At 35.9% G+C, this 24,779-nt stretch overlaps 1 protein-coding gene across 5 annotated transcripts in view; it reads left to right on the plus strand.

The window, feature by feature from the left end:
• The window catches only part of EPS8 (epidermal growth factor receptor pathway substrate 8), a 176,585-nt gene that overhangs the window by 49,607 nt on the left and 102,199 nt on the right, over positions 1 to 24,779 (plus strand). For 2 of the 5 annotated variants that reach the window (XM_025455208.3, XM_049102980.1), the window contains exon 2: positions 8,061 to 8,130. The exons of the other annotated variants lie outside the window; for them this stretch is intronic. The gene's annotated coding sequence lies outside the window, so the exon portion shown is untranslated. The remainder of the gene's footprint in view (positions 1 to 8,060; positions 8,131 to 24,779) is intronic. 5 annotated transcript variants of the gene reach the window in all.

A 24,779-nucleotide genomic window follows, 5' to 3' on the forward strand; every position in this document is an offset into this window, starting at 1 on the left:
GAGGATTGACTAGCAGGATAGCATGTATTATAGGACTAATCTCTTTACATGGTAGAACTGAGGGCAGTTTAATTCCAGAAAGTCTCCTTAAGACTGTTGCTTCAAGAAAAAATAACTTATCTATTAAATGTGTCACTGAATGAAACATCTGGTTAATTAACTGGTGTGGGCAGGCTCACCTCAAAAAGACCTTTACTGGCCTGATTGTGTGATGATGCTTCTTCTCTAATAAAAGTATTAGTTGGATGTGTAACCTCATGGAAAACCTGTGTGTTACAGGTAATGGCCTTACCTTTCAGCCATTCATTCATTCCTGGAGTGGCTTTGTGATATTTTATGATGTGATCACAGTTTTTGTTATGATTGTAATTTAGTTTAATAATGCTAACTGGTTTCATTTCGGCAATGTATTGCCCTCATCACTCACTGTGTACTGTTTTTAAACTTCTTTGAATGAGTGAAACCAAATGTAACAACTGTTGACGTTTCTGCAAGAGATAGTGAACCTGAGCTGTTATCTGTATGGTTCATGAAAATTTTAAAGATGAGGCCTGTCTTTGTTTACTTTCTTTTTGTGTATTTCTAAGGATTTCTAAGACTTTAAAACATATTTATTTGTTCATTTTAAAGATTTTATTTATTTATTCATGAGAGACACACACAGAGAGAGAGAGAGAGAGAGAGAGAGTCAGAGACACAGGCAGAGGGAGAAGCAGGCTCCATGCAGGGAGCCCGATGTAGGGCTCGATCCGAGGTCTCTAGGATCACGCCCTGGGCTGAAGGTGGCGCTAAACCGCTGAGACCACCCCGGGCTGCCCTGCTCATTTTTTTTTTTAATTTATTTATTTATTTTATTTATTTATTTATTTATTTATTTATTTATTTATTTATTTATTTATTTATGATAGTCACACACACAGAGAGAGAGAGAGAGAGGCAGAGACACAGGCAGAGGGAGAAGCAGGCTCCATGCACCGGGAGCCCGATGTAGGATTCGATCCCTGGTCTCCAGGATTGCGCCCTGGGCCAAAGACAGGCGCCAAACCGCTGCGCCACCCAGGGATCCCTGCCCTGCTCATTTTAAAGATTTTTATTTATTTGAGAGAGAGAGAGAGAGAGAGAGAGAGCAAGTGGGGGAGGAACAGAGGGAGAGGGCCGAGTCTGCCGTGGTAAGATCATGACCTGACCCAGAATCAGAAGTTAGACGCTTAACCCACTGAGCCACCCAGATGCTGCTAAAACATATTTATTAACTTCATCCAGTTTACTTAAATTCTGAGGCCAGGATGTTCCCATAACTGGCGTTCCTGCATTTATCACACTAGCTATCTGCCTGGATTTGAGTCCAACTTCACTGCTTTAGTGGCTGAATAGATTTGCAAGTTATTACAGTTCTCCATGTTTCTGTTTTTTTTTTTTTCCAACATACAGAATAACACCCAGTGCTCATCCCGTCAAGTGCCCCCCTCAGTGCCCGTCACCCATTCACCCCCACCCCCTGCCCTCCTCCCCTTCCACCACCCCTAGTTCGTTTCCCAGAGTTAGGAGTCTTCATGTTCTGTCTTCCTTTCTGAATATTTCCTACCCATTTCTTCTCCCTTCCCTTCTATTCCCTTTCACTATTATTTATATTCCCCAAATGAATGTTTTTGTTTTCTTTAGTCCGTACCTTGTGGACTTGTTGTGAGAACTAAGTTATTAAAAGTGGGAAGGACTTGAAGAGCCTGGCATGAAGCAAACAGATTCTAGTTATTGTTACTGTTACTGATCTCTTGCCTTCACTCTTCTGTTCATGGTTCATCCTTGTATGCCTCGGGCCTTGAGCGGTGTTTGCATTTAATAACAGTTTTTAAAGGATTAATTAACTAAGGAAGGAGGCAGAAGGAGGTGTCACAGGGTATCTCGTAGGATGAAACAGGAAGAGGACAGCTCTTTTTGTTACAAGTACTATTTCCATTCTGGCTCACCTTTGCTCTAGGTGAAAACTTTTCCTTAGTCCTTAAGAATGACAGTCACTGATCACTGATCCCAACATGGTGTTGTCAGGAAAGCAATTTGGTTAATCTAAGTTGGGAGTGGTTAATAGTTTCCCAGTAGCTTTTACACTTTAGAAAGGATGTGCTAACCAGGGTGCCTGGCTGGCCCAATAAGTACAGCATGTGACTCTTGATCTTGGGGTCATGAGTTCAGGTGCCATGGTAGACACAGAGCTTAAAAAAAAAAAAAAAAAAAAAAAAGTATGTGCTAACCGGCCTCATTGCTTGCTCTTAAAGCCTGCCCTGGTGAAGAACAGTTTTTCAGATAGACCTTTCTGGGTAGGGACCCCCGTATAGGTAGTCCAGGTCTGCCTGGGAATCTAAGCTTGAGAACAGCTTACTAATTGCTTTTAGTTCTTTGCTTTTGCTACTTTTGAATATCCAGGTCTTTAAAAATACCATTTTTTTTTTTTGTTTTTTTTTGTTGCCTTAAAGGATGTTACCTTTGTCCTGTCATTACCAGTCCACAAAGGTATTGTTAGGTTAATGGCTTTGGACAGCATGTTATTCTTTTAATTTTGCTACAAAGGAGGTATTCTTTCTATTTTACATGCCTGGAAACAAGATTCAGAGTGGTTGAGAAGTGCTTTTCCTAAAACTATGCAGTAATTGTCAAAGCTGAGATTTTAACTTGGAAAAAAGTGTCTTACTCATTAGCCTATACTATTTCTGCTGGCTCTAATGAAAGTGTCCATGTCAAATCTACATGACATCTATGTTCTGGTGCAGCTTTGCACCTTAGGAAATCCCTGTTTAGAAGGGAGAAGAAATGTGTGGGAAATATCAGAAAGGGAGACAGAACGTAAAGACTGCTAACTCTGGGAAACGAACTAGGGGTGGTAGAAGGGGAGGAGGGCGGGGGGTGGGAGTGAATGGGTGACAGGCACTGGGTGTTATTCTGTATGTTAGTAAATTGAACACCAATAAAAAATAAATTAAAAAAAAAAAAAGGAAATCCCTGTTTAGTGAATTAGTGTGTGTATTCATATGTGCTTTGTAGCTTTAAGTTCTGTAGAGATTTTAGTCATCAATAGTGATTTAGCCCTTTCTACAATTAGATTCTGCATCTCTCCTTTTTATTATTTTTCTGTTCTTATTCACTAGATTTCTAGACTGCTCGGATCTTTTTTTCTGTAATCACGACTTTAATCCTCAACTCTGCTGCCATCTTAGAGTAGTTTTTGTTGGTTAATATGCTCTGAATGGAAGGGCCCTTGTATGTCACAAAATTAAGAGAAAAATGAAGGACTCCCCAAAGGAAACTAATGTCGCTTTTAAAAGCTTATTTAAAAACATTTTAAAGCATCTCAAGGGACTTTAAGAGTCTTTTTCTTTTTTTGAAAAATTTTGTTTACTAGTAGTCTTCTGTTCAGGAGTCAGTGATTAAGAATGTGGACCACAGGGCAGCCCCGGTAGCTCAGTGGTTTAGCGCCGCCTACGGCCTAGGGCATGATCCTGGAGACCCAGGATCAAGTCCCACGTCAGGCTCCCTGCATGGAGCCTGCTTCTCCCTCTGCCTGTGTCTCTGCCTCTCTCTCTGTGTGTGTCTCTCATGAATAAATAAATAAATAAAATCTGTAATAAAAAAGAAAAAAAAAGAATATGGACCACATTCAGACAGACCTCCCTCAAATCCTAACTGTGCTCTATGACCTTGGGACTTTGGACATGTTTCATAACCTTGTTAAGCCTTCACCTTAACCTATAAAATGAGAATAATGCTAACACTTACTCCCAGGTCATCACAAGGAACGCATGAACTAAGGTATATGCTGTGTTTACTGTAGGACCTTACACATAAGTAAGTGTTAGCTGGTCTTACAGATTGTAGGCTATGCCTGGAAGAGGAACCTAGGGATATAGTCTGCTGAATTTGAGTGATCTGAAGTAGATATGCCCTCTGCGGAATTAGGAGTGAGGTTGAGACCACAATGGAATCTCTTAGGGTCTAGTCTCAGGTGTGCTAGGCTCAGTCCCATCATGGAGTATTTGATATGGCAAAGGGGTATTTAATGATTTGATCTAGAATTCCTTAGAGAATGAAGGTATGTATACTTGTATGTTACAGCAAATGCATATTAAGCACCTGCTGCTGCCAGGCACTCCCTATGCAGATGCTGATGATGCAAAAAGAAAATAAGTCTTTTTGCAGATGCCGATGATACAAAAAGAAAATAAGCCCTTTGTCTTTTTGAAGCTCATATTCCAACTATACGGCCCCACAGTTGGAATAGTTTATCCCGTAGTTGGAATGTAAAGAAATGACTGATAAAACATGATAAGTTGTAACAAGATAAGTGCTCTAAGGTACATGCAAAATGCCCTAGGGCATCAGATGATTTGGAAGGAAGCCCATTCTTGTTGATACTTTGTCTTCAAGGGTAAGAATTTTCTTTTAGAAGCATTAGTTCAGTGACTTACTTTGATATTTTTTAGTATGGATTTACCCTTCAAACACCAATATATTTCAGATGTAACTTAAATTTGGCTCTGTGACTGAAAGCAATGTGTCTTTAAACATTTGTAACAATATTGTATGTCCAAAATCTTTACAACTTAGATAAACGAAAGTTACAGGCAAATTCTTGTCCTGTTGATTACATAAAGGACACTCATAGCTGCAATGTATAAAGGGGTTTCTTAGTTCATCAGATATATGTGTTTTCCAAATTATTATTTATACCAATGGGAAATACTGTTGGCATTTGGAGAGAAGTGAGTCTAATATTAGGTAGCATAACAATACTATTAAGTAGCCGAATAATAATTGGATGTAGTCAATTAGAATATTAGCTACTGTGAAACACTAACAGAACAATGCTAGGAAATGTGTTTGTATGGACCCACTTCTTTATATAAAAGATGAAAATATATTGAATCTATTATAACCAAATCCATATATCACAACATTATATGGAAGAAATTATTTTTCTCATTTTGCAGATGAAGGAACTAGAACCTCCTTGAGGTGATATGAAACTCATAAGCAATGGATCAAAAATTGAGTTTCAAAGCCTTTGTTCTTCTCACCTTTTGTGTTGAATACAACTGTTTCTCACTTAACAGGATTCATCATACAATAATTTAAATTACACACTTATTATCCAAACTGGAAGGATTGAGCCAAACTGTGCACTCCTCTAGCTCAACATGAGCCTTCCTAGTGCCAGATGAAGTGAATGAAAAACTTTGAATGTAAACAATCTGAAGTCTGGCAGTTTGCTTATATTTTTAAAGTCACTAGTTTTCCATTTTCAGAGAAATTGCTGTTTTCAATGTACTAGCTGTACTTAATAATGAGGTGGATCATTGCTTACATACAGAACATAATATTTTAGCTAGACAATTGAGACAAATACCTACTAGCTGAGACATTAGTTAGCATTATTATTTTGTTAAAACATTTTTTTCTGTCATGGGAACATGTAGTGAAGTTTTAAATTTTTTTTTAAGATTTTATTTATTCATGAGACACAGAGAGAGAGAGAGAGAGGCAGAGAGAGAAAGGCAGAGACACAGGCAGAGGGAGAAGCAGGCTCCATGCAGGGAGCCCAATGTGGGACTCAATCCTGGGACTCCAGGATCACGACCTGGGCCAAAGGCAGGCACTAAACCGCTGAGCCACCCAGGGATCCCCAATTTTTAAATTCTTAAAAGTACTTCTGTTACAATACTTGAAGTACCATTTATTTTGATGTGCTGTATACCTCATATATATTTTTTAAACTGTTATTTCAGAAACCTTCACATATACAAGGTAGACAGAATAATAGAATGAACTCCTATGTAGCCACTATCAAACATCAAGCTTTAGCAGTTATTAACTCTGGCTAATCTTAGTTCATCCATCTGCCCACTTCTTCCCTCCTGTGTGAATCAAAGCAGGTAGTTTTACCAATGTATTTATAAATATTTTAGTCTGTTATTCTAACAGATAAAAACACTCTTAAAATCTTGTGACCATATTTATCGTAGCTGAAACGAAGTTAATTCTGAGTATTGTTAAATATTAATATTCAATTTGCCAATGATTTTATAAGTCTTTTTATGATTCAGTGTCAAAATAATGTCTTTTATAATTATTAATATGTGTTTTTCTAGGTATTGCGGATGATATCTCTATGGTATAGTTTAACATGTCCTTCTCTCCTATATGTTTTTTAAAAAGTGGTAGAAGGATCAGAGGCTTAAATTCAGATACCCTCCCTCGCTCCCTTTCTTCCTTCCTTCTTTCCTCTCCCTCCTTCCCTCCTCCTTTCTCTTATTTCTTTTTCTCCCTTTGTTCTCTCTCTTTTTCTTACTTCCTAATATATGAATGATATTTCTTCTTTTCTCAGGAGACATAATATGTGGTGGTTTTTCTTCTTCTTCTTTTTTTTTTCTTCTTTTGATACTAGTAGCTGTTATGGGTAGATACTTTTAATTCATTAGGAGTTGCAGAATATGTTATTTTAATTGCTACTTTACATTGATTTATTATCTATAAAGAAAAACTTCCCTACAACTATTATTTGTTTAGCTAATTGAACAGTTTATATTAAAAAGTTTGAGTAAATACTTGATTCTTTATCACTTTCTGAGTTTTTAATAGGAGTCATTGGGGAGTATAATTCTTTAAATATTAGAATTTTATTTATTTATTTTTAAACTCTTACGGTGGTAATTTTTCTTTCACATATCAAGTACTTTCTTCTTAAACAGAAGATAATATATCATTGTGCATACTACTTGGATTGTAATATGGTGTAATATAATGCACAGTCCTGTGGTTCTGTATCAAATATTTTTAGGATGCCTTACGAATTTTTCTTCCCATTGTATGTCTCATTTCTCTTGTTATAGAGAAATTGGTAGTATAATCTACCAATTTCTTTCTGCTGACATTCCTTTCTGTTACCTCTAGCAAACCTAGATTTAATGCAATTAAATAATTTATAATAAATTAAATAAATTTAAATTCAGATTGAATGCATCTGACCAGTGCTTCTAACCTGCTGTGGATTGATTTGATTACTAAATTCATTTGAACTTTTTCTAAAATAAGATTTTGAAAGATTTAAACTGAGCTTGAGGGCATCTTCTGAGTGAAATGGAGAAGTTTAGCACATAGACTATGTGGCATCTATTTAACTAGCCATGTAACTTTTTAATTTACTCTGTGACATTGCTGATGTTGTCATTTATGTATGGCCTCTAGGCAAGTGAGATTATATTATATGAGGATCTGAACAGAAGAATGAAGTGCTGATATAGAGTTGGGATTTGAATTTGAACTCCTGTACTACAAAGACCCTTTTCATTGCTGTTAGAGTCACGTGACAAAGAAGACCATACTGAAATTATTAGTTCTTAAGCATTATATGGTATTAGTGATCATTTTTAAAAATTTAATTAGTTTCTTTAGAGATCATTTTTTTAAAGTACAACTTCTTTGTCTTGTTATTTAACTTTAAAAAAATTTCACCATATGGATTATTTAATGCTCTAATGGATAGATGCCTATTTACAATGTATATATTATAATATTGTCAGTTACATAGATATGCTATTTAATAACACGCACTCATAGCAGTGGTCTGTATTTTAAATACGTAGATTACTATGTGTTTTTAGACTTTGAGCTGAATATACACGTCCAACTACAAGTAGGAAAAAATTGAAAATGCCTATTTCATATATAGTTTGTGATATGCGAGGTAAATGTAAAAAAAATCAAAATAAAGTAACTCTGAGGCATTGGTATGTTCAAATCTTAATATAAGTCTTAGAATTTTAGTTTGTTTAAAAGTTAAATGCTTCTCATAGTTACTGCAAAGATTAAATCAGCTGGCATGTTAGTGTGCCCATCATAATATTTGACCTTTGATGATTTTTTTCTCTTTATCTTTTCCATTCATATAATTTTTAAGCTACATAAAAAGAGAACAAAAAATTTAAGTAAAAGTGAACAAATATATGTATTAAGCAAAAGCAACTACTGCTTTCATGCTGTGCTTCAAAATGAAATTTAATTTTCATTCACAGGTATCTTTAACACAGCTGTCATTGGACTGAAGTAGAAGCCTAAGAATTAGAGCATATTTCCATTTTTGAGGTGAGTCCATTTGTAGAAAAATTAATATACTTAAAGCCATCTGCTCTTCCTTAGGCAGTTTTAACATTTGTACGTGTTCTGAGAGATACTACAGTTATCTGTGAAATGCAGCTATCCCAGGCTGAATCTGGAGCTCCCTCCACCTTCATGCCCATTATTGGTTACCTGACTTCTTTGTGTCAGGTGACCTTTTTTTAAAATAAGAACAATGGGGCTGTTGACTCTGCTTACCTTCCAGATTACATGTTGTGAGAATAAATTGAGATCATGGATGGGTATGTAAGTGTCTTATGAAAATGTAAGGTGTAGGTATTAATACTGTGAACTGTCAGTGAGTTAAATGGCAATTAACAGTTATGTGCAGAGAATCTGTCTAAGTATGAGATTTTTGGATGTAACTGTAGCCTAACCAGCGGAACAGTAGGAAGACAGTGCTATCTTACATAGTGTTTCTGAGAGAACCGGCAAGCACAAAAGAAGAGGGGAAAGTGGAAGAAATGGCAGAGGAAAGAAAGCAAAACCAATAAGATGGCTCTCAAAGTATTGGCATTTTTAGAACTAAAAATTTCTTATGAGGAAACTTTAATTTGTATTTGGAGGAATTATTAATCTGTGGATTACTAAACATGTATTTTCTATTGGAAACCTGTTACATATTTCCAGTGCTTTTATATTCAGTATTTTACTTTCTTGCTGTGGGAAAAAAAAAAAAATCTAGTTCTGATTTTTTTCTCTTCCCTGGAGTTTTAGCCATTCTTCTGGATGCCTTGCTGTATGAGGCTTGAGTAAAACTGAATGGGCGTTTGTTCTAACTCCATCAGTTTTTCTTTGTTTCGTTTGTCTTTTAACTTCCTTTATTTCTCTCTCTCTTTCTCTCTCTTTTTTTTTTTCTTCAACTCACCTGGCACATGTCATGACTTACTTCTTTTTGGGCTTAGGTTTTTGCACATAACCTTTTATTCTGAGTTTCCCAAATTGTACCCTGAGGCTTTTTAAAGGTGCCTGGATACTATTTAGCAAATGTGATTATTATACTTCTTTCTAGTAACTATGTTGAGAGTATTACATCTTGGGAGAGAAAGATAGTAGTAAATCGGTAAAATGATAGTAAAATTACTATCTTTCTACACTCTGTCTTCAGGTATTATGGATTCTAGTGTGGCGGTCATTGCTCTGTAGCTAGATGATTTGGTCCTCTTTTGTCAAATGTTGCTGCTGCTATATCTGTGTCTTAGTCTAGAAGAAAATGTGATTTTTTTTTCACACAATGTACTTATTTCTTTGTGGAGTGACTGAGGGGGTGGTGTTCAAGGTCCTTTACAGCTATCAGGGACCTGTTTTTTAATCTCCACTGCCAGCTCAACAGTTTTAATTCTGCTGCCACTTTCACCTAGAATTTATTGCTTGGCTGAGTCATCTAGCAACTATCCTTGTGTTCTCTAAATACAATCACAAGGCATATTCTTTTGTAATTTTAAGAAATGTTTCTTACCTAGTAAACAAGTGGCTTACTTAGTTCCACTTGTAAGTCATTTTTTTGGTTTCCCAAAAAAGGTAATTGACCAGTCTAAAGAAACAATTAATTGTAGAGGGCTTTTATCAGTTGCTTTTTTTACTTAGACAATGATTGTAGGCTATAGGAAAAAGCCTGATCACCGTCTTTGCCATCAAACATTTATAACATTTTGGGCATGTATCCTCATGAGCCTTAAACTTCATGATTGTAAAATGGGTATAACTATTACTGACATCACAGAATTATTAGGATTAAAGGAGATAGCATACAGAAAATGTCCAGTATGGGGTCACCTGGGTGGCTCAGTCCGTTAAGCCTCCAACTCTTGATTTTGGCTCTGGTCTTGATCTCAGGGTTGTGAGTTTGAGCCCTGCATCTGGCTATATACTCATCAGGGAGACTGCTTGAAATTCATTCTCTCTCTCCCCTCCCCTCCCTCTGGTCCCACATGCTCTCTCTCTCTCAAATAAATAAATAAATCTTAAAAAAAGAAAGAAAGTGCTCAGGATGGATGATATGGAGCATAAATATGTGCTTAAATAATTATTGTCATTGCTGATTTATCCTCCTCCCGCAATTTGTTATGATCATTGTCATGATCATGAGATCAAGCCCAAAGGGAGTTATGTATAGGTAAGCCTGTAACAAAATACCATGTTGATAAATCAGGTCTCTTGTTGAAATTGTGTGTAGTTGTGGATTCTTTGATACACTGGCCATCTTTGTTAACACAAGAAAGTCTAAACATAGAGATAGGTCAACATGTCTGACTGAAGTTACTACAGACTTATGGAGATGGATTAATTGGTCACTATTGAGGTGTTTCTGAGAATAGGGTTAGAATTTTATGAAATGCACAGTTTAACTTTGGATTTAATTACTCTCAGAAGTAGGCAGTTATTTAAACTGTTTATCTTTGCAAAAACAACACACAAAAAAGTATTAAGCACTTAAAACATTTACCTTTTCAGTGTATGTTTCTGTTTTATGGATATGATGAAAACATTCTGCTACAAAATCAGATTTTAAAGAACAGAAATATATAGTGATTAATCATTCAGCTTCCTTTTGCCTACACACTGGCACACTTTATTTTCTTTCTTTCATTTTAGAGTGTGAGCATACAAGCTGTAGGGGTTAGATAACAGCACATCAAGTGGCTTCTTGCTGTCCGTTTGGGTATGATTGAAATCACTGATGCTTACATAAAATGCAATGAAATCTTTTTATGCAAGAATACTAGAAAAAAGATGTTTCTATTTGGAAAATACTCTAGCTCTTTGAATCTTTAGGGTGAAATTTGCATGAGGTGAAGAAACCCTAGTGAGTGAAACATTTAAAATGGTGAAAAGCTTATTTTAAAGTTTTATATTTGTAACTTAACCCTTAAAAAATATTTTGAAAAGAGAATAAATATTTCCAAGAGGACAAAGATTCTGTTTAGGGGATTTGATTAAATCAGTGAAAAACTTGGATAACAGTTGCCCAGAACATTTTTGATTATTCTATCCAAAAAGGATTTATTTCCAGATGATATAAAGACCTGCCTTTAAGATACTATAAGATATATTGTTGACTGAACTTTCTACCTGAGGTGCATTTCTGAAATGAATAAATGGAATATTGAAATGTTGTATGGAAGCTTGTCATTTGTGAATCTGTTTTTTAAAACAATACTTAACATCTAATAGATCTTTTGTGCTATTAAAGATTTTCTTAAAAAAATATTTTTTTATTTACATGTAGATAAGGGAGGTCATGCGGTCTGTCTCTATTGTTTTCATTATATGGGTAGTATAATTATTTTCTGAGGAAGGGTGAAGGAAAAGAGGAGCGTGCTATATTATAACTTAAGGATGTGGTTACTATGGGGAATATGTTGTGGAATCAAAAAGAGATAAAGTGTTGATGACCAACAGTCAGAGACTGTTAGAGATCACTAGTTGTCAAGTTTGTAATTCTCCTTAGTAACCCAGGAAGCAAATGTAAAGGTTGAGTAGCAGTAGGAGGCCACAATAAAGTCCCTGCCCTCAAAAACTTCATGGTTTCATTTACAAAACAGAATGTTCTAACTTAAAGCCCTTGAATTCTAAGCTTCCTGTAGACATGAACAGCCTCGTTCATTTATCTTATTGAGTCTGTATTTTTCAGATCATTTCTAAGTCCCTAGCTCAGTGTTTGGAGTATGTATCGGTTAAACTGGCATATGGAATCAAGTGCTATAGGGAAAGGTTGTGCTTTTATTCTTAACAGTGGCTAACATCATACCAAGTATCTCAACTATGGAGGAATGCGATGGTCTTCTCTTCAAAAACCTTTTAGGCATGAGGAGACTATAAAGTGAAATATTGAAGTTATGGGAAAACCAAACCTCCAGTCACCAACGTGGAATTCTGTATCCCTAAAATCATCCTTCAAAAATGAAGGAGACATAAAGACTTTCTGAGCTAAAACCAGGACAATACTGCATTGGGAATTTGTCATCAGTATACTTGCCTTGAAAGAAATGTTAAAAGAAAGAGGATTTGTAAATATTCCCATCCATGGCTTGTCTTTTTATTTTTTTAATTGTGTTTTTTAGCATATTTTTATTGGTTTAAATATTTTACTCCCAAAGCTTGATATCAAAATACATTGTGCTCTGTTTCTGGAATTAGTATCTTTGAAATGACTATTTTTAGTAGACCTTATTTAGAATCTTAGATATGGCATGATTAGGCAGAGGGAAAAATCAGGTCATATTGTACGACCAATGACACAGATTGTTGATACACACACCTTGAGTTTTGGAGCGAAAGTGGCCTGTAAAAGTTGTCCTGCTTTGGAGTGAAATGGCCAGGTATCTCTACCTGCACCTTGATCACTCTTTGCTGGTAGGCCTCCCTGGAAAGGGCATCACCTTTGGGATGGTAGCTTGCTGAGGCAGTCCCTCCAAAGGCTGACTGCTCAAGGTTGTCTGCTGACTGTATTCCCAGCAGCTAGGGAAATAAATAATTCCTTGAAGGGCTATCTCCAGGCTCACCTCAAATCTATAAGCCTGGGACCCACTTTATGTGCACTAAGAAGCCCTATAAATATGAGGCAGAAGATTCTAACAAATCTGAGTATGTGGACAAACCAGAGTTTCCTTAGAAGAGCCACCTGCAAAGCAAAGAGCTCAAAAGCAAAGTTTAGGGGAACAATTAAAGGAACTACGTACAAAAAAATCCCACAAAAGTATGAAGTCTTAGATCTGTAAGGTTCTTTTGTATTCAAGTCACAAAGCATAAATATCAGACTTGTATTTTCATGCAAAAGGTATATACTCTCCTCAAGTAGATATGGTGCTGTTAGGAGAATGCCTGACCTTTCAAATTCAGTTAATGACTCAGCACCTGGGAGAATGTTCCTGATTATTTTTGTGTTTTTGTAACATCCTCTGTGGTTCTTTGCCTGAGGAACAGATTACCTTTCCATGCATTAGCAGTCAGTATTATTAAAAGGGCCACTGCTGTAGTTTCTTTAAGCTTCATCTCTTGGACTGTTATTAATTTGGCAGTTTACTGTATAAATGATAAATGTATATACACACTCTGGTTTGAAAATGGAATCTATGGATTGACTTCTCTGTCACTTTTAAGAAGTATTACCATAGGGATGAATAGTCTGCTTAGTTTTATGGTTGGCATGATTCTTCCAGGTTAGGTCACCTGTGTTTTTCTTACTACCAGTTGCCCACACTTTAGACAACAGTTAAATTTCCATCACAAAAAAGCAAGTAGTTAGAATGCAAAACTAGTGATTTAGTAGAATTAGCTACATCAGTGCTTTTAATCTGTGGATTATTTCCTTTCATGCTAACAAGCAGGAGTTTACTGATTTCACAGGGTTTTGTTTTGTTTTGTTAAGATTTTACCTATTTATTTATGAGAGACACAGAGAGAGGCAGGGACACAGGCAGAGGGAAAAGCAGGCTCCCCACAGGGAGCTGGATGAGGCACTTGATCCCAGGACCCCAGGATCATGACCTGAGCCAAAGGCAGATGCTCAACCACTGAGCCACCCAGGCGCCCCACTCATTTCACAGTTTTAAGCTTTTCCAATGTAATCAGATTTGGTGGGGAGTTAGTGTCCTGTACTGCAGTTGTAAACTTTTCATCATTTGTTGAAGCAGTATAGAGGAGAGAGAAGAAAACCTATAGAAACACCATGATAAGGAAACTGTGCTTATCTGTTCTTAGTTTTACTGAGTCAACATTTCATATACTTTGTGTAATTTACATAAGCCGCGACAGTGGATCAGCTGTTGTAAAGTTAAACCCGTAGGTTTCTACAAACATTGAAAGAAATGTTAAGGTGTTTCAGTTATGTTTAAAATATAATACAGAAATGAGGAGGGATGAATACAAGCAGAATGATGAAGTGGGGGTAGTGATTTGTTTATTTGTAGATAGATATATGTGTACACATGCATGCACACACATACACACACACACACACACACACACTAACACACACAGTGTTTTGCTAGTTGGCCAAATTGGGTATAATGAGAATTTCCTACTTGGGATCACTGTTCCTATAGCAAACCCAGCTCTGTACAGCCCTAGGTGTTTAGGAGTTAAATCCGCCAAGAAAACAGAACCCCAGATGCCACAGACCTTGTGAGATTTAAACAGTAAAACTGTAGTTACTTGTGTATAATTCAAATTTGACTATATAAATTAATAAGATTTCCTGAGTGGAATGGTGACTTAAGAGAGCTAGTAAATTTCAAATTCTGAAAAAAATATCACTTACTGAATTGCAGTATCTGAATTTCTTATCTATTTAATAATTTAAATCTGAGGAGTCATATATGCAACAAACTTTAAAATAGTTTCGCGTATGATAAGTCCTCTCTAACCGATTAACTCAGGAATCAAAAATGGTTTTCCATTTACTTAGTTTGAATTGAAGAGATTTTTTTCTCTTTTATTTCTCCATCATTAATAAAATTATTTCTGCTTCTAGAACAGCTATATGATTTCATAACAGGCACTTAGTAAATCTTTATTTATTCATTCTTTTAGGAGGCAAAGAGAGGCAGGAAAATTAATCACCAACTTATAGTAAATAAATTGAAAGATAAAGCTTTACATTGTCACTTCAAAACCTGCCTCTTATTGCCGTTTCACTGTTTAGAGGAATGCCTACTGTATCACTTTGTCCAGCAAGAAAATATCCTGTATGTATGTGTATACATAGATATACATTTCTCTTCATTCATTGCTGTCATTCCACAAACAAATAGGCTTTTGACAAAACCTGGCACTTCCCTCTTGACTGTTTTTCATAAATCCACCTGGCACATATCACTGTAGAACTTTTGTTCTAGTTCTTTTACTGGACTTTGGCACATACTTGAATTCTACTGAGCCGGTGCTGCCTTCTCCAGGTGATTTGTTTTTAAGATGTTTTTTTCCTACTAACCACAGGGACTGAATTTTCTATCCTATAGGTGAATATGAAACTCTCAGTTCCTTTCCCAAACCCCATCACTCTATCATCCTTGACAATAATCCCTCTTGTTTCTTGCTGTTTTTCTGCTTGTATTCTTTCTCAACTTGTCTTTCATGTGAAAGAAACAATCCTTCTTGTTTTATCAGGCTATTTAATTTTTGTTGTGGAATTATCTTCAGATATTAAAATCCTTTCTAACCTTACTGGAAATGAAGTGGCATTTTACTTCCTGAAACCTTTCTGTTTATTCAGTTTTTATGACTGACTGACTTCTCATTGGCCATCATATTAAAGTCTTCTGATCTTTTGTTTATACATGAGTCTATTAGATTTATGCTGTGTTTTGTGTTTATTCATAGATCTGTGTTACTTGTATGCTTTTAGTATAGTAGATCTGTACAGGTTAACCTAAGGGCAAACTCTGTTTAGTATGTGTATCTATATCTCAAATACAACCTAAAGGGAGAATTCCACATTTTTTACAAACCAGTCAGCATACTGATGGGTTCAGGGTAGGCTGCCCCAAAATATACTACTTTGGCATATCGATGATTGTGAATTAAAGTTACTTAAGAAATAGCCCATGCATGAAGGACACTGACACTTTTTGCCCTCGGAAAGCAGGAAATAAATTCCCCATGGAAGGATACCCTCTCTGCACCTGGAGGGTAAAAAGCATCCTTATTGCCAAAAAGAAGGAATTCAAGCCTGAGAAGGCTGTATAAATAAACCTTGTTACTACTTCTTTACTGATTTCCTACCCCAAGCCCAAACCCCTTTATCTTATCAGTTCACAAATGTATTGTTTCTTTGTCTAAAAGATATAAAAGCTGCCTGTTTGTGGTTATATCTTTGAAACTCTTATTTCTGTGAGCTTCCATATGTGTGGATTAATTTTATTATTTTCCTGTTAATCTGTTTTATATCAATTTAATTATTAGATCAGCCAAAGAACCTGGAAGGGGACAAAGGAGTTTTCCTTTCCCCTTAAGTACTCACATGAGACAGACTTCCAACGAATGTTTGACACTGTTCACTGACAGAACTTATGAATTTTTAAAATTCATATTTTCCCCTCATTTGTATTTTTTTTCCTCATCCATCTCTCTGTTCTTTGATGGTGAATCAGGGCTATTGTAATGAGATTTCTACTGGTTTGATGTTCAAGGTCAGTACTGAGAAGTGGTTGAGGCACTGTGTGACTGCTGTAACCCTATTGTATAATTTTTGATAAGGTAACAAAAGTACAAGAATTAAGAATAATGCATGTGAAAGTGCTATGTAAACTATGGAATGTGTGCATACAAACTCTCTGAAATGATTTTAGTCAGTGCAAAATTAGTGGTAGAGATGAAGTATGTTGTTGCCATAATTACTGACAGTTCCCATAAATGAGAATACAATTTGGTTTAGAGATCTAGTAGGTAAGTAGAAGATCTGCTGGCTTACTTTAATTTATTGGCATGGATCCCTGGGCTAGTGGTATCTTAATTGAATACGAAATACTGTTTGCTTTGAAATAAACAAAGCAGATATTGTTCATGTTCCCTAACTGGATACCTAGGTGATCTTTTGTTTCAATGTTGAAATTTATTTCATTGTTAAATGAATCAGAATGATATAAACTGAAGATTAATTATTAATTCATTTTATGCTATTTTAATTTTGTGGGGGGAACCTTGAAGATTGATAGGTTTTAACAATAAAGCAATATCTATTACTCACAGATACTGAGTTGTCTGTAAACAAGCGCCCTTGTAAAATAGAGCAATGCCAGTAGAATTCAGGTGGGAGTTATGCATATGTATGTGCATGTATGTATCTTCTTTCTAAAAGAACCATGTAAAAATCTACTGAAAATCCTTGTGACTGTTTAGTATGTACTTACTATACCATAGCAGCAGCCAAATTTTAAAATAGAATTATAGCTGATTTGAAATAATTTCTATATTTAAAGATATAGAAAACTTTTGACAAAATTTATAACAATCAGAAAAGCTGTCTTGTTCTTTCTGCATCTTAGTCTTCCCTACTGTTGAGGTCAATTAATGGAGACTTTTTTGTAGTATTCAAAATATACCTTATACATAAAGTGCACAATTTATCCTGGGAGTCTGAAATGTGGATTAGATTTTGACATCAAGTTCTGAAAGTTCGTAGGGACTGACTGACTCATGCAATATTTTGATTTCTTATTAAGAAGCCATAGAACTTTTTTGATATGTCAATGAATACTGTAATACTCAAAGTCAATAGGAAATACAGAAAGAATGACAATGGGCATCCTTACATAAATGAAGTGATGCTTTAGTACTAGCATAGTCAGTGTATTGGTTATCTTAAAACTGAATTTTGTGTCTGCAGTAAAAATTAAAGTGCGCCTCTTTGAGATGGTAAAGGTAGCATTAGGTTAATATGTAAAATGATCTTAACTTGGGAATTGGCCAACAAGCACTACAATAGGGATGCCTCGGTGGTACAGTCCGTTAAATGTCTGACGTGGTTTTGGCACAGATCCTGATCTCAGGGTCCTGAGATTGAGCCCCTCATTGGACTCTGCGCTCATCCCAGAGTCTGCTTGAAATTATCTCTCTCCTTCCCCCTTTGCCCTTCTCCCCCTCTCATGCATTCTCTGTCTCTCAAATAAATAAATATTTTTTTAAAAAAGATTTTATTTATTTATTCATGAGAGAGAGAGAGAGAGAGAGGCAGAGACACAGGCAGAGGGAGAAGCAGGCTCCATGCAGGGAGCCTGACGTGGGACTCAGTCCCGGGTCTCCAGGATCAGGCCCTGGGCCAAAGGCAGGTGCTAAACCGCTGAGCATCCAGGGATCCCCTCATATAAATAAATCTTTAAAAAGATATTCAATTAAAATAATCTAGGCAGGTATATAGAAAGTATTACTACATGTATCAGATTTATAAAAAGAAACACAAATGTAGTTGTTAATTTAGGGAATAATGTCTCATATTATTGATAATACCAAACGACCTAACCTATGACTTTTTTCTTTTAAAGATATAGAATAGATCTACGTTATGGTTTCTAAGTTAGAACTTGACACTGACAACATAAATGCAAGGTGTATGTTTATTTTGGTCTAGAGGAAAAATATGCCATATACATATACAATAAAAAATCCATTCTGACAACTAACAGAATGAATCCTGTTGATCTAAAAAGAAAAAGGTAAAAAATGAGCAAGAAAAAATTGAAGTTATGGGCAAAAGGGTTTTAATGAGAGATCACTGCTAAACTAAGAATTGCATGTGGGCAGCCCAGGTGGCTCGGCGGTTTGGCACCACCTTCAGCCCAGGGTGTGATCCTGGAGATCCGGAATCGAGTCTCAGGTCCGGCTCCCTGCATGGAGCCTGCTTCTCCCTCGGCCTGTGTCTCTGTCTCTGTCTCTGTCTCTGTCTCTGTCTCTCTGTCTCTCTTTCTCTGTGTGTGTCTCTCATGAATAAATAAATTAAATCTTAAAAAAAAAAGAATTGTGTAAAAAAAATGTTCCCTATCAAATCGGGATAAATTTTTACATGTGATATACATCATGCAGTTTTGGTGAGAGCATAGTGTCTGTGGAGTGTAGGGGCAGAAAACGTTTGCTTCAACCTTCTTAGCATCTCTGGCTGGTCTGCAAATTAAAATGATAAAGATTAATAGGAGAAAAGTCAGATTTATTTAATAAAAGTTTTTAATGAAGTAGAAGCCTTCATTAAGAAATGAAGGAGACCTTATTTTTATCTAGGTTTGATGAAGAGTGTCCAGTTATGGAGGAATATGCTAGAACAAAGAGTATGGGATAAGTATAATAAACGGGGAAACTTCACAAGGCCTATTTGTTCCAATTCCTCTCAGTGTCCCTTTGTCTTCAGAGATAAGGACACTCCTTTCTTCCTAGTGAAGGGAGGGTATCTCTCACATGAGGATTTTGTGACCTGTTTTAGGAGAGAAGGGCTGGGAAGGTCAGAATGACCTACTTCAGCCATTTTCTCAAACCCCTTTACCTTAAGATATTCAAAATGCCAAACTGCCATATTCAAGGGGGTGGGTGGGAGTATTTCTTAAACCATGTCATTTCTTCCCCTGTCTGAAACTTCCTGAAGAACTTTCATGGTCTAGAAGATGGTTTAGTGGATTTTCCCATAACCCATTGAATCAATTTCTCAGTCTCGGATATTACTATGGAGACAAAAGAAAAAAAAAGGTTAATGTTTAATAGTTAGAACAAACCATAAACATGGTTTTTGAGTCCAGAGTGCAGTCATCGGGAATGTTTATAGATATTTGACTCAAAGCATCTTTAGATAGGGTGAGAGCAGATGGTTGTAATCTGGCAGGTTTTCCTCGTTTATAGTTTGAATGTCTCTGGTGATCTCATCAGGTGCTCTGGTGAACTTTCTGAGTGGCCCACAAAGCAAAAGGCAGGGGATCCCTGGGTGGCGCAGCGGTTTGGCGCCTGCCTTTGGCCCAGGGCGCGATCCTGGAGACCCGGGATCGAATCCCACGTCGGGCTTCTGATGCATGGAGCCTGCTTCTCTCTCTGCCTGTGTCTCTGCCCCTCTCTCTCTCTCTGTGACTATCATGAATAAATAAATAAAATCTTAAAAAAAAAAAAAAAAGCAAAAGGCAGGAAGGTTGTCCACCATGAGCTGTTGTGGTAATGTCTCCAAAGTTGATATCATGTTGTACAGCTTCAACTTGCAGGGCTTTGGGAAAGAGGCATTTTTCATTTTTAGTCATTCCAAGTCAGAAGGGTAGGAGAAAAATTGGAAACATTAGTTTGGAGAATTATAGCTAGATATTGGAAGAGACTAGAAGAAATCAAGATCTGGCACTTTATAAGTAAATAACAAAACCTTAAAGACAATGAAGAGGACTAGAATTTAATGCCAATGAGTGTGTGCTATAGTTTCCCATTGAGACTTAATTTTTGTGTTTAGTCATTCCCATTTCTATCAAAGATAACCTACGTAAAACCCATTTGTTTGCAAAATAAGTCTGATTTCATTAACTTGGGCTGATTATTTATATCAGTGAAGCAAAAAGAATGGCCATATGTGCTTTTTAAAAGCCATCTTTGCTGGAATTTCTAATGAGGAATCTCAGATTGGACTTTTAAAAGCCTTTTGAGCCGAGAAGACCAAACCAGTGACTCATTGTTAGATTTGTGCCTGCAACACTTACAGATGTGTGAGTTCCTCTCTTCTTGAGGTCCTCCAAATACCCTGAGGTTCCTAGATACTGCTAGGAAGTGACCTTCCTTACTTATCTATTAGGCAGAAATCCTATAAGCAAGCTACTAGGCAGTTTTTAGGAGGGGAGCTTTATAAGCATTGGCTCCCTAAAGTCAGCCTTAGTTCTTTAAAGCAGTCCACTCATAATGGATTCTGTGCGTATCACTCTCAAATATGGCATTCCAGTTAAAGTCTTTCTAGTATAACCAATGTTTCCAACAGTGTCTTGTTACAAGGACAGACTCTTTATTAAACTTATGCAAATAACTATATTGCCTTGAAAATAAGAATACTCACTATGAGTTCTCAAATTCCGGAGGGATGAGGTAGGGAGAAAAGGTCGATGCTTCAATTCTGTTTACAAAAATATAATTTACCAAATTGCTGTGTGTTATAGGCAGCTCATGAGAAAAGAGGAAAAGGTTTCCTTAACTCTGAAAAATACAACATTAAAGAACAAAAGTACTGCTTCAAACAAGAGTTATAACCATCCACATCATTCAGTCCTTTATAATTGCTTGATCTTTGGTTACAGGTTTACAGGTTCATCACCTTCTTCATTAGTTCAGGAAATTCTTACCCATCCCAGTGACATAGACTCAGAGTTTTTCAAGTGATGCCATCATGGAGCATTCTCCTAGTAGATGATTGTAAACACTTTCAGGAAAGAATTGGAGAACAGTAACTCTGTGAATGACAAAAGACTTATCATGGTTAAAATTCTGATGAGAGTCCATTTGATAGGAAAATTTAGTTATTTCTGTGGTATACCACAATTTAAGATAATAACTGGACGGAGTGTATTGACAAGTTTCTGTGAACTTTGTACAACTTCTGGAATATCTTTATTAATAAAATGTATCCATAAACATATAACTGGTGTTTGTTTATTGCACTTCTTATTTGACAGTCTTTCCTATGTAATTAACCATACCAAATAAACTTAATTATATTAACTTCTCTCTTTTATAAGATGAGAGACAAATCCTTTGAGATTTTCAGAGGGCCTTCTGGGAAACAACCATCAATTTAATGTTGAAAAGCCTTCCGGGATTTTGTCAAAAATACCAAAAGGTTTGGATAGTTGACTAAATAGGATCACAGGTGACTATGAAATAATACTTAATTATCTATTTATTCAAAGTAAAAAAAAAAAGATTTCATTTATTTATTAATTTTTTATTTTTAAATCTTTATTTATTTATGATAGACATATATAGAGAGAGGCAGAGACACAGGAGGAGGGAGAAGCAGGCTCTATTCCGGGAGCCCGGCGCGGGACTCAATCCCGGGACTCCAGGATCGCGTCCTGGGCCAAAGGCAGGCGCTAAACCGCTGAGCCACCCAGGGATCCCCTATAAAAAGATTTTAAAGGCAAATAGAAAAGGTTACCTAGTTGTGAACAAAATTCTTTTAAAATGGAGAAAACTCAGTTTTCTTAAGTGATCAGTGACCTGACAAAGACAACATGCAGCAGAGGAAATTATTCTAAGGTAACATATGAGGTAGATTACTTTCAAGGTAAAAGAAAACTCAGAGAAATAGTGACTTTTTTAAGCTGTTTATTAACCACTTTTTTACATTATGCTATACTCTTGACGTGCATCATTTTCTTCAATCTCTCTGAAGAAGATACTATTATTTTCATTTTGTAGACAAGCAAACAGACTTGGAGTAACTTGGCCCAAGTCACACAGCTGTAAATAAGAGCACTGGTATGTGTGCCTGTTCTGCATAAGAACCTGAGTTGATTGTAATATATTCTATTGCCTACATTAATGATTTGCTTAAGGTCATGTGACTAAATTGTAGAGCTGGGGGGAAAATATTAAGCTTTTAGGTTTCAAATCCATGGCTCTTTTGACCATCACATTCCACTTCTTGACTTAAGTTTATTATTTAATCTGTTTTCCATAGCCTCATGTCCCAAATACAAAGGAATTAGATACTAGTGTTAGAATTGTCATTGAGAGGTCTTGAAACTACAAACTAAATAAAGATTAAGAATTGGTTTGGAAGACCAATATTTTATTCACTGAAAATAATCTTGAAAGTAATCTTTAATATTTTGCCCAACCAGGGCCAACTTTCATTATATTAACACTTCAGCCAAAGGCCATATAGTTATATATTTTTCTGCCTGTGCAAACTCTAGTCCAGTGATATTCAAATAAGTTAGATCACTTTTAAAATGGATATAGCCTCTGGCAATTTAATATCAGTGTATCACTGTGACATTCAGCTTCAGATCATGTTGAAGCTTTGCTGTAATGGCTTCTCTTTATATGACTATAGTTCTATGCACAGCTTGTCTGATTTAAGTGCCCTCTGCTGCCCCTATTTATTGGTAACATATGAGCTTCAAGGATCATTTGATGTGTAAATTTAATTGCAGGTTTTATTTCTGAAGGATGACATAAGCTATGTCATTCTAACAGCTATTTATACAGCTTTTTCTAAACTGCTGCTCTGAAAACATGCATTTCAGTCTGTCTATTGTAATACTTCTCGATTTAATTTTTCAAGGCAGCTTGCTCGGTTAGCTTGTTCAAGTGTATATATGACGATTCTTTGCAGTACTTCAGTACTATATGCTTTGAAATTAAACTTGGGTATTTCTCCCAGTTTTTTTGATAAGATAGTATCTTTTGAGTATTTGCAATTCATTTTCTGTATTTGCTGATTTGCACACACACACCCCTTTCTTCCCAGTGCCATACCACATGATTATAGTTTTTAGGAGACGTTAAGTCTCATCATCTAGCTAATGTGATAATTTCTTGACTGTATTATAGAGTTATGGTAAAAATACTCTAGAAAGGATTAGTAGTCCTGTATGAAATGCCTCTTTCTTTCCAAATGGTACTTAAGAATCCAGAAGCACCCCATGATTTTAACAAACCAAAGTAGTCCTATCCTTTTTTTTTTTTTTTCCAGAGTTTAACTTTTTGTGGAAAGCACAGGTTTGGGGGATGATGTGTTTTAAAAAATGGTGTTTTACAAGGAACATCCTGTCAGTTCTTTTGATATGCATTCACCGAGCCAATTATGTGGAATGCTAGCACCTTCTGAATCAGATGAAATAAGGAGGCTTGGAATGAAATCTTAATAATAATGATAGGAAATACTGGTATTATATGCCAAAAGCTTCCATTTTTCTTGCCTCCCAGAAATTCTTTACACATACTGTGTTTCAGCAGAATCTATTTAAATTGGAATTTTTCAGCATAAACTGAAGATTCATGAAAAGTGTTGTTTCATAATTTGTGAGATGAATTGACAGATGTCCTCGTAAGCAACTAATAACTTTTCCTCATTTATTGTTAGATTTCCTGACTATTTGGTAATTTCATTTTTCTGAAAATTTACCATTTTAAAATGTAAAACTGCCATTTACTATGTTTTAGCCAAAATCTAAGTGAGTAGATTTTCTGTTTTTAACTTTGAACTATGTAAATGTTCTAGAATAGATCTGAATGAGAGCTTACAAATTCATCTCATTGATCTCATTTTACAGGTAAGGAAATGGAGGCTGAGAGAGGTTAAGTTACTTGCCCAACGTTACAGAGCTATTAAGTGGCAGACTTGATGCATAAACACACGCCTTCAGTTTCTTAGTACTGAGGTCTTTACACTTTACTACTTGTCTTTGGTTACAGGACATGAATAGGAATGAGAAATCACTTTTTTGTTTTCACCATTAATTTTTTTTCTTTTTGATTTTAATTGCCAAATAAGAGTGTGACTGGAACTGTATGGTGATTCCTAGGTTGGAAATAACATTTAAAATCCATAACCAAATGAATTTGTGCAGTGTTCCATGAGAGTATCTAAACTTTGCCAGTTTAAGGTGAAACTACCATTTTGTTCCCTTATATACCCTGTTACATAATTTTGCAGTTCATTTTTCTCAAATCAGTGTTTCCCTAACTTATAAGAGACTCAAGCCATCTGTAGACTTGAAAATTTAATTATGATACCACTCATTTACATAACTTATGTAAAGAATGAATATTGTTGGTACTGCTGTTTATTAATTCTAAGAAGTATCAGTTATATTTTTTTCCCACCTTAACTCTGGATTCTGTGTCCAAATAGTAGCTCCAAAATGATAGTGACTCATTCATTGTTTCTTCATATGACAAGTTGATTCTTTGTCTCCTTCACATGCCATGCATATTTGCTCTTTTGTATGCCTGTATTAATAATTTTACATGATTCTCCCCAAATATGAATTATATTGCACTGCTGCTTCATCTCTAGGTAAGTTGTTAAAGCATTTAGTTGATCGTTCTGCCCTTTGAATTTAGCTAGCCTGACTTGTATGTAATTGAGGTTTGGCAATATGCAATTTAGTCTAGAAACTTCTGTCTTTTCTCATATTAGTGACACTTAGTCTCTTCCATTAAAAAAG

This window comes from Canis lupus, chromosome 27, assembly GCF_003254725.2.
Source record: "Canis lupus dingo isolate Sandy chromosome 27, ASM325472v2, whole genome shotgun sequence".
Classification (NCBI taxonomy): domain Eukaryota; kingdom Metazoa; phylum Chordata; class Mammalia; order Carnivora; family Canidae; genus Canis; species Canis lupus.